The sequence below is a fragment of the Aythya fuligula genome, chromosome 2 (genome assembly GCF_009819795.1).
Source record: "Aythya fuligula isolate bAytFul2 chromosome 2, bAytFul2.pri, whole genome shotgun sequence".
Taxonomy (NCBI): Eukaryota; Metazoa; Chordata; class Aves; order Anseriformes; family Anatidae; genus Aythya; species Aythya fuligula.
This window is the reverse complement of record NC_045560.1, coordinates 44,584,983-44,600,608: the sequence shown is the minus strand read 5'-3', so window position 1 is coordinate 44,600,608 and position 15,626 is coordinate 44,584,983.

The following is a 15,626-nucleotide window of genomic DNA, read 5'->3' as shown; positions in this document are numbered from 1 at the left end:
GGCTGTCCCAGGGCTTTGATGGATTTTGGCTTTGTACCAAGGAAAACAGAGCCACTGGAGGTCTGCACTTTGTGTTGTCTCTGTGAGCTCCTGCCTAATGCAGTGTTTCTCCCACCAGAGCTGTCACCGAGCAGAATAGGCTGAGAAATGCAGTTACACCCCCTTTAGCAGGTCCATGTTCTGTTTTAAGGGGCACATCATAATCAATGCTTTCTTTCTCCAAATCCTCATGTTCTTTCTTCCCTGAAAAAAAAGATTCATGCTCCCACTACGTGCTTAGTGAGTGCTGAAAGGCAATGTAAGTTTAACTTCACTTCCAGTGCCTAGGTGTACGCATCTGTGCGTTTCACTGAGTAGTGCTCCTGTTGTGCAAATAAAACTGAGGCAAGATTTGTAGAAAATAGTATAGTACCTTTTATTACCCAAACTAATCCAGTGGGGAGAGAAAGCAAACAAGCATTGAAGCTCCCAGGTGCTTCTCCAAGCTGAAATAAAAGTAGAAATGATGTGGGGCAGTCTGGTAGCAGGTAATCTCTCTCTGTAACGACCTTACCTTGCTTGTACACTTTTCTCAAGATACTTCAGCTGTAATGGTGTGGTGAAAGAGGGAGTGTTTGGGCCAGGTTTTATTTACAGCCTGTAGCAGTGCTGGAGTGCCCAGAGGTGGATGTCAGCGCTGTTACACCCACCGCAGGGCTCCTTGACAGAGCGTGTGAATGTGTTGTAGTATACGGCCAGCTTTCAAGGCTTTGGGGTTTTATGGTAGTCCCCTAGAGGTCAGCAGAGCCTAAATTTTCAATCGACTTGAGCACTGAAGGGATGATAAACACAACTTCGCTGCCAGCGTGCAAGACTCTGCTTTTGCTTTCCTGCGACCTCAATTCGTGCTGGAGAAGAGGTCAGCACCTGGGATGGAAAGCCCTGCTTTGGAGATGGATGGCCTCAGAGCTTATCATGGAGAAAAAACACACGGAGGAGGCTGGAGCGACCTGCGGATGGGTGCTGGTGTTGTCGAAGTTGCACAGTGGGAGCTGGTGCCCCCCATCCTTCCTGGGACTGCAGCTGGAGCGCACCCTGGCCACATCCATGGAGAAGACCTGTCTCACACCATGAGCAGGGCTGGTGCTTCATGCAAGGCACCCAGGAAGGCAGGAGAGCTTGCTCTTACACACCTTGAAAAAGCATTGAGCCAAAGTGTTTCACTGGTGTTTAAATAGAGAGCAATAAAAGCCCCCTTGCTGTTCATTAGGATATCATCACCTCTGCATAGGGGAGAAATATGCTTTAAAAACAAGCTTCATTCACCAAAGGGTGTGAGCAAAAAACTTAAGCTGATGCTTAAAGGCCAGTGCTTGATGAAGTGGTGCCCCTGCAGATTAAAACCCTGACTCAGTCCCCCCACGTACACACGGCGAGGTCTCTGAGCTGTGTGGTTGGGTGGCTTTGGGTTGAAGTGGCCATGGAAGGGAGCCAGAGGGTGCCACATTCATTGCCAACGTGAGGCTGACATGCCAGTCACAAACAGGTCCTACCTTATCCCAGTCACCTTTCCATGGTGCCAGGAGAGGCACAAGATCTTGGCACAAGGCACCCAGGCTAGAGGGCATTGAGGAGACCATGAGTGATGAGTCCCAATATTGTGAGTGCCAGAAATACCAGAGCTGGGACAGGCCCCAGACCAAACCTTCAACCAGCCCCTGGAAACACTTGGCCTTGCAGCCAGCAGCCTTGGAGGGGAGAGCAGACATCAGCTCTATATTCACCTGCAGGACACTGCCCTTGCACGCATGGTTTTGGTGCTGGCACTACATTTCTCAGCAAGCAGTAGCATTATCTTGAGGTGGATGTCAGCTTGCATTCACCCTACATCCCACTCGCCCCCTCCCAGCTCCAGCTGCACGCTAGATAATTGTGGGTGCAGTTACCAAAAATGGCCTCTTTCTCCCCAGTTTTTCTCCTGGTCAATGTGCCCAGGACTGTGGCTGCTTTTTTTCCCCATTGTTTTGCTGGCCACCCTCCAAGCACGGGGCTCCATTTTTCTCTGCCTCTTTACAGACAATATGCTCAGCTCCAGCAAAGGCGTTTGTGGAGAACTGAGCCTCGTGTGCTTTGTTAGGCAGGACATATTGTGCTTGAAACGCAGAGGACTCACACAGAAAAAGCAGTGCCAGCTTTTATGCCACCACACTGTCTCTTCAGGTTAATAACAGTCAGGAAATGTTTATATTGGCTCCTTGTGAAGGTTTTTATCGTTCTATCGCTTCTTGTTTGCTGTCTTCCTCTTTGTCTTTGCAAAGCCTTTATCGGGGAAGGTTTCGAGCGGGCTGTGAGTCATGCAGCAGCAATGGGGAGTGGCAGCACCGGGCTGTGCCTGCCAAGCCTGCCAGTTTGGGCCCCGCTCAGGGCTCATGACAAAGGATGCTGGCAGGTCATCCTGCTCCAAACAGGCTTCCCAGCTGCACAGCCTGAGGTGGACACATCTCTCCTGAAGATTTGTATTGTTTCTGTAGCAGAACATGCCAGAATGATTTATGTAAAGGATGAATTGCAAAGCACAGACCCCTGGGCCCTTTCTCACCTCCATGAAATGTCTGAACCTGAGTGCAAAGCGGTTTCATGGGTGAGCTGGAGGTGTACAATGGGATAGTGAAGTGTTTGCTGTGGCCTCTCCAGGACCTGCTGCAGCAGGACGTCCTTCTTCTGGTCCCGGAGCAGGGGTGCATGTTTATCCAGCTCTGCCAGATAGCAGGAGGCACCTTCTGGGAAATACCACCATATGGCTCTTGCTAAATTCCTTTAGGCTTTGTAAATGTGTAGTTTCTTGGTTGCGTCATCCAAAAAAAATATGGAGGGAAGGCATTACCTGCAGAACCAGTAATACAATCACCAGCCAGGATTCATCAGCACTCGCCAAACCATCCCCAGCACATGTGAGCAGTTAATTAGATAGCTGGCCCCATGCAGCACCCCTTGGAATAGGTTGCAGATCAGCAAAGGCGCGTGCCACGAGCCTGGGTTTGTGCATCAGCACACAAAAGAGCTCAAGAGGGCAAGTAGGGATAGACTGACCATCCCCAGGGGCTTCAGAAACTGCTATGAGGTGGTGGAGCTAGCATCTCAAAACTGAGAGGGGGGTGTTTTTGAAAAAGGTGCCTTCTCTGTTACGTTTGGAACCAAGCAATGAAACATTTCAGTTCCTTCTCTTGCTTTATAGGGGTGGCTCTGGAGGAGCAGCCACATCAACCTCTGGCCCACAGACTGCAGCTTGAGGTGGAGGGAAGGAGCCAAGGAGGAGGCACCTGGAAGGTCACAGACCCCACCTCACTGCAGGCTGTGGATCAGGAGCTGGCAGTGCACCTGAGACGAAGGGAATGGAATGGGAAAGAGGAGAAACGGAGGGACTGGCACAACATTGTGTCACAGGACTGAGGGAGAAGGGGGTCAGTTTGACCTGAGATGGGACGGAAGAAAGCTTTGTGGCCTTGTGAAGAAGGCTTGGCCAGAAGTGGACATGGAGACAGAGCAGTCACTGATGGAGAGACATGCAGGCAAACAAGGCTGTAGCAAGTACTTCAGAGCAGCAGTAACTCTCCTGCACGTCTTCTTCCTCCTCACCTCTCCACGCCTGGTCCCGCACAGGCTTTGCTGCAGCCCTGTGGCTAAAGTTCCCCATACCTTCGTGCACCTTCTCACCTCATCCGTTTGCATGGTTCATGAACTTACACGTGTTATTGCACTGCTGGTGCTTTCACCACCAGCTCTTCTTCCCGAACAGTAAAATCATGTTTTCCTTCCTATTAAAGTTTCTTTCCTGCCACTGGCCCTGTGGCATGGCTGTTTGTACGATGTATGGCAAGCCAGGCCTATAGACATGAGACCTGCCCAGGCCTGCAGCTCCTGGTGCTCACCCAGGCTGAGACCTGGGAATTAGTGGGACAACAATGCTGAGAGTTATTGCAATCAAAGCAAAAGTAACAAATGCTGCTGTTTGGTCACCTGCAGTGACTTGACACATGCTGTTGCACTGAACGTTTAGACAAGCAAGGGAATTACACAAGAGGTATTACAACCTCGAGTCCCCAGTCGCCATGTAGAAATGCTTTTCTTATCATAAAAGTGGAAGGGCTACTGGATAACACGTTTCGGAGCACTGCCACTGAAGCCAGGATGTCCAACATGTGGCTCCTACAGACTTGAGTGTCCTTGAACCTCTGCCTCAATAAGCTGCTCTCCAGCTTGGTCTGCCGCGTGTGCAACGTGGGCCCTCCTGGCTATTTTCTCTTTCGTATCCTTTTGGTACCATATGAGAGGCTCCATGTGAATCAGTTCTGACTCACCCCTTGCAGGAAAACCCTACATGTGGAGGAAACAACAATCCACTGACTGTTTCTGTGTGGAAGCAGCAAAAGCCTCGTATAATATCCCTCCTGTGCTGTGACTGCATTCCTTCAGCACCACGTGAGGTGCTCTTGCGTGAGGGTTGCCTCGGGAATGGAAGTGCTTTCTTTGCTTCCCAAAGTGAGGAAATTCGTGCTTTGTGGGGGAGTGCAGGGAGTGGAAGCACCCCAGGCTGGGCTGTTCCTGGGGAAACCCACTGGCACGCTGGGTTTGTATCAGCTGAGGGTGCACTGAGCTCAGCTCCTCTGCAGTGGCTCTGTCCCCTTGGCAAGCTAGTGCTCAGGGTATTAAGCATGCCACTGCTTTTATTTACTGATAAACATGCTGAGATGTGAAATCTGTGTGAGAAGAGAGCATGTGGTTAAAGCTGATTTTACTGAGGTAGCTCAGCAGTTACAAGAGCCTCGTAGAAGCGTGGAGAGCAAAACCCCAGCCTCCTCTTCAGCTTAACCAGTGAGCTGATTTTCAGCCAGTTCCTGCTCTTTTTGGCTGTCTAACCAACCTGTGCTGCTGCACAGAAAACTCCTAAAGGTGTTCTGGTGAAGCCTTTTCCTTCTGCAGGCAAGAGCTGGGGGTTCGTGGGGTCCCCTGCCCTGGCCCTCTCTGCAAGCACGTGTGTGACTGCCAGAGGTGCCCTAGACAGGGATGCTCCTACAGATGTGCCACCTTCAGAAGGCTGTTTTAACCCTCCATGGTTTCAGGAGCTCATTTACCAATGGGACACTTCAACATGGGGAGCAGGGGACTGCAGCACAAGGGGCCAGGGATAGGGGTCCATGGGTGGGAGCGTCTTTGGTGGGTTTTGCTGCCAAAGCTGGCAGAGCAACATCACTGAGGCTCATCCCTGCCAGGAGCTCCCTCCGCCCTTCTCAGGCTCCCATCGCTTTGCTGTCAGATTCCTACATTGCTTGAAGGAGTCGCATTTCCCTTTAGGGAGCGAGTGGTTCACATAGTTTGGTATTTATTCTGTCACGGCATTTGAGGGACTATCACTAACATTAAGAGGAAACACACATATCCATCCAGCAGAGAATAATCTGCTTAATGGCTAAATAGGAAAGCTGTATGTGTAACATGGCAGGCAGCTAGTCAGCTCCACAGGGCAATTCTCCCTTTGATAAAATTGAGAATCATTTCAAAACAGGAAATGAACTTTCCCTCTTTTTTTTTTTCAATGAGTCCCATAAACACAAACACGCCCCTTGACATCCATAGAAGTTTCCACTGTAAATGATGTATTTATAGGAACGGACGTGCCATGGATGCCTTAATGTAACTCCAGCTTCCAGCTTTGTTAGAGACAGATCCTGAAGTGACAGATAGCCTGGGACAAAATTTATCTCAGCTCACACCCTGTGCCAAACCATGAACAGAACAGCTTTACAGGAGAAACTTCAGCATTCAAACTTTCTATACTGGAAAGCAGGAGAGCAAGGCGATTTGAAAGGAGGATGAAAAAATTCAGGTGGATGATAGCAACTCGATTTGTAAAAGCGATTCTCCAGAAGAGATTGAAATCTGGGTGTATTTCATCAGAAAAAAAAAATACAGATCAGTTATTCTTAAACCTATGCTACTCTTTCAATAATTAAAGTTGTGGCTACACACTTGCATGGATAAGGTAGAAATTCTTTGTTATATGGTTTAATACGTGAAATGGAAGTAAAATGAGAGAAAATTGGAAATAGGGAAAAGAATCACTGGGTTGTTTCTAACCCAGGCTGGTCTCCAGGCTGGTTCTCCCTTTGGCCCCAAACCAGGAGCTGGTGGAACAACGGGGGATGTTTCTAAGGGGCAATGTGTAGAAAGGGAAGGAGCCACTGCTGAAGGAAATGCAAGCCAAATCACTGCCTGTGATGATGGTCTGCCAGGCCTCCTGTACCTGCTTCACTGGTGTCTGCCTATGGTCTCAAGGTCACAGAAGGACCTGGAGAAAATAGGAGAAAGTGTGTTTCTTTGCCTCTCCCTACAACTTCCCACATTGCCATCCCCATCACTCACTCCAGTAAGCTTTTCTCTAGCTGTCAGCCATCAAGCAGCTCTTGAATGATAAAAAAAAGCCATTCAGGCCAAATGGGTGGGACCTAGGTCTGAGTTAAAATAAGCCCCTCAGCCTGAGCAGCTCACCTGGAGCCTGGGGATGGTGAGATTCAGCTTTCCTTGTTCCCACTAAAGCCCCAGCAGTCCTGGGGTCTAGGCTTTGGGTGACTGGCAGAGTACCAGGCTCATGCTAACATCCAGGCAAACTGCAAGACAAAGGAATATCATCCCTGATATTTTGTTTAAATAACAGTTTCCCATATAAGCCACATAAGCTACAGCTGTATATGTTTCAGCCCAATAATTAACAGCCTGTTGATTATGCCTGGGATATATAATAAATACATTGTGGCCTGCCTTCTCCTCTCCCTGTCCCAAATAAGGACTTACTGTGAACATCTTCCAGGGGAGTGAGGGATGATGCTAACTCCCAACATGGGCTATCTCCAGCACAGGTTACCGCAGAAGCTGGGTAACAAATCCCCACCAGCACGTCCTGCCCCTACCCCATTGCCTCCATCCACCTTTGCAGTTTCTGACCTCTCATGGGGAAAGGAGATGTTGTGCAACCCTTCCCTCTTCCCCCAGTCTGGCTGTTTGGGGTAAGACAGAGCCCATGTGGTCCCCCTGGCCTCTCCTCGCCCTGCCCTTGGGCAAAGAGGAGAAATCGGTGCCCTGCAAGACTTTGTGTTAGTATGCAACCTGGCTTCTGTGATTTCCTGAAAATGTCATCTCAGACAGTAACTCCTCTTTCATCTGCTTTTGAAAGCAAGTAATTCTCCTGGAAAGCACTTTTCTGTCTGGTGTCAGGACAGCAAAGCTCACCCCCCAAATGGAGGCTTGTTCAAGCTTGACAGTACGAGCAGTGGCTGCTCTTCACTTAAGAAAGAGGCAGTGTTCATGAAAAAGCTTAGCATGGGGCAAGGGTCAAAAAAAAAAACAACATGAATATTCTGCTGTTGCAGGAGTCCTGGCCTGGTGCAGACTATTCCTAGCTTTTGTGCCTGCCCAATGTTATCTGAAGAGATAAAGGGGGAAGGTCTGGTGAGGAAGGCTGGCTGGTGGAGACGGGATGCAAGAAAGCTTTGCAAATGTTGCTGCTTGTTCTTGGAGGAGAAGGAGCCCAGGGCTGTGGCTGGCTTTGGGCAGTTTGCAAATGTGGGGGATCATATTTTATTTTTCGCTCACGGCCAAGCCAGCTGCTGCATTAAAACATGACCATGGGCAAAATCAGCGCTGGATGCAGCCATGACATGGGGCAGCAGTGCATCTGCGTCCCTGGCATGCAGCCCAGCACACAAACTGGCAGCACAGCAAAAGGGGGGGAAGAGCTGCAGCCTCCAGAGCCTCCCACGGTCTGGTGGTCATTCCTTCTTGGGCTAAATCTTCCTGAGCAGCAACCTCCCATTGCCATGGGGAAGCAGGTCCCAGCAGGCTGCCTCTGCTCTCCAGGCTCCACATCATCCCACTTGCCCTGCCAGCTGCTTGTGGTGGCAGCCAGGGCAATCCCAAAAGCAGCAATTTGGGGTCAGGAGACTCCCCTAAATCTGTGCCAGCTTCCCCAGATGCGAGCAGCCCCCAGGGGACATTAACTCCAGGGTGGATTGGGGTCTTATGGTGTCAGTGCTCTGGGAGCCGTTCCTCTGCCTGGCTTTCACTGCTGCTGCCACAGAGGGGCACGGATCTGTGCTGAGAGCTCTGTGTGCACTCACTGTGTCAATATTTAATAATGGTAATTAGTAACAGGCTGGGTGGCTCAGGAATTCACAGCTCAGCATTTACCCCATTCACCTCTCCCATCTTTCAGGGATATGTCTGCAGCAAAGAGAAGCAGGGGCTCAAAGGTTGAGCTCTCCTTGGGGACATTGTCAAATGGGTCCCAGGCCTCCTGCTCTGAAGTGGCTTGACATCAGAAAACACTCTCACTTGCCATGTATGTGAGCTAAGTTTCTGATTCTTCAGCTCTGAAGGTTCAAGCTGCAGTAAAGTGAAAGCCAAACGCAAAGAGTTGCAGAGGGAATGGGCAATAAAACAGCAGCTAAAACTTAATGCTGATAAATGTTCCTGGGACTCCTTTTCTCTCTGCAAAAGAGGAAACACATGGGGGGATACTGAAGGTCTATAAAGTCTTTATGATATTAAGGAGTTGAATGGGAAAAGGTTTTCATTTTGTCCTCCAATAAAAGAGATACAGACCAATAAATGAAACTAACAAGAGGCAGGTTCAAATAAATTTCACTTTATTTTAATATAAAAAAAATATTTTAATAAAACACAATCAAGTGGTGGAATACCTTACCTAACAAATGTGGATGCGGGTGCCCACAGTGCAGCTCAATTAGCCAAATTTGTAGAAGAACAGATTTATCGAGGGACCAGAAATGGCTGCAGTGCCCATGTTAGTTCTCATTTTAGTGAGAGAGGAGAAGCTGCATGCAGCCATCAGAACTGGAGCTGCATTGAGCCCTAACCTGTGGAGACTATAGTCCCAGGGAGCAATAGTCACTGTTCATATAACAAAACAGTGATGGATTCACAATACACCTCTCCGTCACATCTTGAAGGCTCTGCTGTCAGCACTTACTGCCCAACACAAGACAAAATGCTGTGCCATGTCTAGCAGGGCAGTGGCTACACTACTTCGCGCATCTGGGGTGTTAGGATGTAAAAGTTTGGGTTGGACACACCTCTCACCAGTCCCAGCTCCCCCCCAGAAGGCAAAGTACTGGTAGCAGCGCTCCAAGACCCATGGTGAAAGGAGTGAGCTCCTTCCCATGTCTTCTCTGCAGAGAAGCCTAAACCTCCTGCTTTTTTTTTTTTTTTTTTTTTTTTTAAAACATGAACACTGCAAAAAAAATACAGGCTGATTGCTCTCTCCTGCGCCCTGCCCCAAAGTGCCAACACCTGGGAGCAGGTGGAGATCACTGTTGTGTTGTTTTTTTTTTTTCCCCAGAGGAAGCAATTAGGTGGTCTACCTATTTTAACGAGGGTGGTGTCCCATCCTCCTGGTGTTTTCCCTAAAACAACTGCCACGACAGCCATGTGGTACAAGAGGCAAGCATTTGGCTTCATCATTTTTCAGTGCAACCCGGTCTCTGTGGCACGTTCATAAATAATTACCCTGCTGGGGCTTTGGGAATCGGCTCACTGCTGCAGATGGGCCTTGGGGGGACAAAAAGAGATGGGAAGACAAAACCCAAACCAAGACCCAAGGCTTGTCTAATTAGTGCTGGGAAGCTTCCTACTGAAGCCAGCTCAAAGCAGAGCTCCTTGTTCATGCGAGGGAGCAATTTGCCGGAGCTGACAGGGCACGGCATTAGCATTCCCGGCGGCTCCCCAGCGACAAGCAGAGGGAGGAGGAAATATCTCTCTCCCTGATGAGAGCAGGAGGTGCATGAGCAGGGAGCATCACTGCGAGCCTGACAGCTGCAGGGCTCCACGTCCCCTCCGCTGCTGACAGCGGTGCCTCCCGCTGCTTTGTGTCCCCGCCGCCAGGATGACAGCCCGCCGGGGTACGCCTTCCTCCCAGACGTGGATGCTGTGCACGTGGGAGCAGGCTTTGTTAGAGCCTGGCAAACAATAGGGAAAAAAAAAAAAATCAAAAAAAAAGGAGAAGGAAAAAAAAAAAAAAAAAAAAAAAAAAAAGAAGGTGGCTTTCTTCAAACCCAGACTTTCTCACTTGGAACTGATTTGGTTTTCAAGGAGACGGTGAGAGCAGCTTGCCTAACCAGACCTCTCCTTGGAGAGGGAAACAGATGGGGAATATGCCCCGTGTTGGAAGAGATTAGAAAAAAAAAAAAGAGCTGCCTTCTCAATATAAGTGGAAATTGGTAACAAAGGAGCATTATGCTCAGAGCTTTCAGGGCCCTGAATGCTCATCCCCCTTCTGCCACCCTCTTCTGGACACTGCTCCAGCACAGGCTGGACAAAACCATCCGTGAAGGACTCCAGGTGTGCCTCCGAGTGAGGTCCTGATTTAGGGTGGTGCTGTACGGCCTTCATCACCTAGCGGGCTTCTGAAGGATGTAAAAGCTCGAACAGTTTGCTTTGGTTTTGCAAGGAGCAGGCAATGAAAGCTCCTGGTTGGGATGGGATGCTGGGAGATGGTTTGGAAACTGGCTGCAGCTCTGACGCTAAGAAACCCTACAGTTAGCCCACAGGCTTTTCTCTTCGTCCCCATTGCTTGCATCCTTGCCTCTTTTCCCTGCTTTTGACACAGAAAGGAAAATGGGAGACAGAGATAAATTAGGACTGCAGCCTTCAGCCACATTTCTGTGGAGCAGTGACCTTCACTTGCAGCAAGCAAGGCTTAGACCAGAAAGTAGGTAAAATTTGCTAACTCCAGGCACTGTGGGACACTGAATGGGACTGCCTGGGGTGCTTATTGAATCCCTGTCTCTGGAGGTTTCCAGGAACAGACAAGGCAGACATCTGTTACAAATGGTTTACATCTAATTGATACTGCCTTGGAGCAGGAGGACAGACTAGATGGCTACTAAAGGCCCGAGGCAGTCCGATTTCCTGAGGTGCTTTTAGATGTGCTAATGATCTAAGCTGTTCATAAGAGCTAGGTATTTGCTTTTAGTACTAAATTGGCACATTTGGCGTGCTCTTAACCAAGCAGCATATTCATCATGGTGCTGGGAGAGCAGGAACTGGCCTGGCTTGGCCTACAGTGCTCACCACAAACACATATATCCAGATGAGGCAGGACGCCAAAACCCACTGCTAGCCTGACATCCATGGGAAAATGATACCTGCACCTGAGGATGGAGCATGTCACAAGCTGAGGTGGTGTGCCCAGCTGTGGGTGACAGGCGAGCATCCTCACAGAGTGGTTTTGCAGCACCTATCAACCAGTTTTTGACAGAATCAGGAAGGAGGAGGAGATGGGCAGGCCTTCTCCTGAGGGACAGCCCCATAGCAGGCTCAAGCACAGTGCACAGTCTACGCTCCTCATCCCAGCCATGGGCCTTGCTCCCAGAGTCTCTTCAGAGGGCTGCAAGAGAAATAAGTACGTGTGGGGTGCTGCAAAGCCAGACATCTGCTTGAGGGGCCAGCCTGCTCCCCCAGAGTGTGTGGACCCCACCGAAATGGGAGGAAGAGAAGCAAACACAACTGTAGTGGGAATTACTTCCCATGCTTCTGAAGGAAGCCTGTCTCCAAAGCCATGGGATAAGAAGATGCTAAGCTCTGCCCTAAGTCTCCTTTTGTGTGGAGCACCCTGGCAGGATCCGGATCAGGCGTTCTGTGGGAACCCAATTTAAATATGAAAACGCACGGAATCAGCATGAAAATTATTACACAATTCAGAGCCTTCAGTCCTGGTCTAAGGCTCACTTCTGACAAGCTTACACTAAGAAGCAATTAACTTTGAAAACGACCCTATTGGATCAAGAAAGCAAGGCAAAATGTTTTGTCTGACAGCCATTTCAATTCTGTTACGCTTTCAATGTATTCCCATATTTCATCTGCTATTATTGTGTTTTTCCCCCAAACTGAGCACAACCTTGAAGTCCCCAGGCTGTGGGGATCTTTGTGGCTTGGGAGGATGCAGGTTAAGATGAGTTCACTGATGCTGTTACGGATTCGCCAGCCACTGATAGCAACTGGAGTGGACATGGCTTTGAAGAGCCTCTTGGACGATCTATTCTGGTACCTTTATCTCAGTAATAAACTACAGTTCCTGAACAGGTGTATAGAGTATTTCAAGTGGACAGAACAATGCACGATACCTGTACCTATGATTGAAAACTTATTTAATACATGTACATTAGAGTCATAGAGTCAGAAAATAGTTTGGATTGGAAGGGACCTTAAAGATGACCTTGTTCCAACCCCTGCCATGGGCAGGGACACCTCCCACCAGCCCAGGTTGCCCTTGAACACCTCCAGGGATGGGGCACCCACAACGTCTCTGGGCAGCCTGTGCCAGTGCCTCACCACCCTCTGAGTGAAGAGTTTCTTCCTTACATCTAATATAAATCTACCCTCTTTTAGTTTAAAACCATTACTCCTTGTCCTATTGATCATTATGTGCATTACGTGCACTTTAATTATACTGTTAAATATATAGTATATTACAGTATATTATACTCAGGGTTAGAATTAGATGATCTCTAGGGTCCCTTCTGACCCAAACCATTCTATGAACCAATTTATGGATCAGATACACCTTGATTAAATGGCAGTCTCACAGTACCCGTGACATGGGGGCATACCCCCGGGCAGGCACAGTGCTACACCGTTGCTGGCTGGCCATGGGTTACGCAGCCTGCACCTGCACACATGTGAGGGCACAAAGTGTGCGGGCTGCTCCTCATGCAACAACTGTACCCCGCTGAAGTGACTTCTGGCTCCCCCACTACACACAGAAATAGCTAAGCAAGCAGTCATTTCTCTATACGAGATGAAAAGACAATAAGGAAAACTAAAAATACAGCGGTGGCACTTGTAAAACTTCACACGCTCAAGGACGCGGGTGTCAGGCAGGGCTGGCAGCTCTGCTGAACCGAAGGGCTTTCTTGGCACTTAATGTGTACGTGTGAGCTGCACCCCCACGGACTGCTCACTTGTGCTTTACGAGTGCGTTAGACGAGTAAGATCATAAAATGAGAGCTGGTGCCCCTTTGAAGCACTGCCTTGCTTTTGTGCTCTTCTGTCTGTACGTTATCACAGTGTCTTTTGTGAAGCTTTATTATCACTGATAATGAAGAACTAAGAGGAAAAAAAATATATTCAAGTATTGAGTAGTCAAAAAAAAAAAAAAAATACTTCCCAGGATACTGGAAAATCAAATAGAAGACTCCAGGGCAGAAGGGCTAATTAAAAAAAAAAAAAAAAAAAAGGAAAAAAACAACCACAAAAGCCTGCCTTACTATGAAAACCCTTGAGGGGAGATAAAAGCTGAAGGGAGGTGCATGCTTGAATAATAAGGCCTTAATGGGTCTAGGTCCGTGTCTAATACAAAGCATTGATTTTGGCTGCTTGATGAGGTTAGTTATTTGATTAGAAAAATCTAATTTAAAGGGACGCTGCCCACTAAAGATCACTCTGTTAGAGAAATATGTATTGAAGTCATAATTAACTATTAATTTTTATGAAAAACAACAAAAAAGGAAGATTAAAAAAAAAAAAAGTCTTTGGGTACTCAGTTTATTTATTTCATACAGCTGGCAGAATTTGTGTTGCATCTTAGCTTCTCTCTTTGGTGTGTCCAGTCCTTTGGTCTCCCATTGGCTCTTTGAGAGTACAAGAAGGAAGGAGAAATATATCTATTTTTTAAAATAGCGAGATGTGAGTCTAGAAATGCAATGAAAGAAGATAAAAGCCAGGGTCAGAAGGCATTTCCGTAAGATATTTTAAACAATTTATTTGAAACTCAGCTGTTTCCAGTTTGAAAGTGCTCAGTTAAGTAGGGATCAGCAAGAGATAATGACCGAGGTGTTTGGAAGGAGCCCAGGTTATGCAGGGAGGAGAGGAGAGAAAAAAATGAGGGAAAGGGCAGTTTGGCCACCAAAATACTGTGCTCTGACTCTGCTTCTTAAATGCAAGCTCAAGCCCTGTCCCTACAGCTGCTGCTTTCTAGGAGCCCAGCAGCAGCAGTGAGGGATTTGCCCACACGCAATAAAAACCAACACTGGAGTCCCAGTCTTCTTACCCAAGTCTGGACTGGTAAGGCAGTGTCCTCTCTTTAATGCCACATCCCCATGCTGACCCCAGAGAACTCATTCCAGATCTCTGTATTCACAGGGGCGGAAGCAGGTGGGGATTAGACGTGTCATTCTCAGGGCACATGTATTGTTTTATTTAGAAATGACAGATCAGGGGTGAGACAGGGCCAGTGACACACCTCAAATTATTAAGAAAAGTACTCATCTAACCTTAGACATGACAGTATTAAATGTCTTTACAGAAGCTTGCCAGTTGGACTCCCTTTGTAGTCATTGTGAGGCATATGAGTCATCTCACCCCAATGCAGACATCCAAAAGAGGGCAGATGACTCACATCTTACAAGTACCTACTTCTCTTCTCTGATTATAAAGGCCAGCTCAGACGGAGACATCTGATGCCAGGTGAGATGACTCCCATCTTGACAGGCTAGACCGCTGCAAGATGCAAAACGTGAACATAGACAAAGAACAACAGATGCAGGCTGCTCAGCACCCATCTGATATCCTACCCTAGTGGGTGACTTGGTGAGAAATATTGTGTCTGATTCCTTTCTCGCATCGATGTAGATCAGCTGGAGAAGAAAGCCACCAGGAGAGGAAAGTAGCCAGCTGGAGAAATAAGTCACAAATGGTGACATGGCTCATCCATAACTGGTGTGATCAAACTGCAAGGGTCACTGAAGAGCTCACCCAGAAACTCCCATTTGTTGGTGACTTGTAGCACTGTTGCATGCTCAGGAGGCAACCTTTGTAGCATCACCTGGAGCCCAGCCTAACTGCTAATATTGAAAAAGCATGTTATCCCCGCTGGCAGTGTTACAATCTCCCTGAGAGGACATCTAACTAGCGGTTAGCAAGTTTATTGATCCTGGTACCCTTCCTTCAAATCAGCAGTAATTTCCACATTTCAGAAGCAAACGTGTCATTTAGTCATCTACAGAGTTGTCTTTGGAATGAATGAAGGATTCAGGGCTCAAACAAGATGACTGCATGTCTGACTCTTGCAATCTCTGTTCTCCTCCCAGGATGTTAATCCTGGACTCTGTATAGCTGCCTAACCCAGCTCCTGCAAATGCTGCCAGGACTGGATTCTGGGTATGTGCCGCATGGACTTGTCATTAACACTGAGACAGTCTTGCAACAGTTTCTTCAGTGTCACAACCTGATTATTAAGATCTCAGCAGCACTGGGACATGCATTCAGTGACAATGGACAGCCCTGGGATTCCTGAGCAGTACTTTTACAGCTACTTAATTAGGGGCAAAAAACAGCTATAGTCAGATATCATGCTTTCAGGTTATTCTGAAATCATGCTGTAGAGCTAGCCAGTCAAAATTAACAACTGGGAGTGGAAAACTTTGGACACAGACATTTAGAGACAAATCTATGACCATAGCTTTTGAGGCAGAGGATACAGCCAGCCTGGAGAACAGAAGAGAGAAGATGATGCTTAAAGAGAAGTAGTTAGCCACTTTTACAGACATTTAAAAGTCTCTTCTACAAGCTCAGCACAT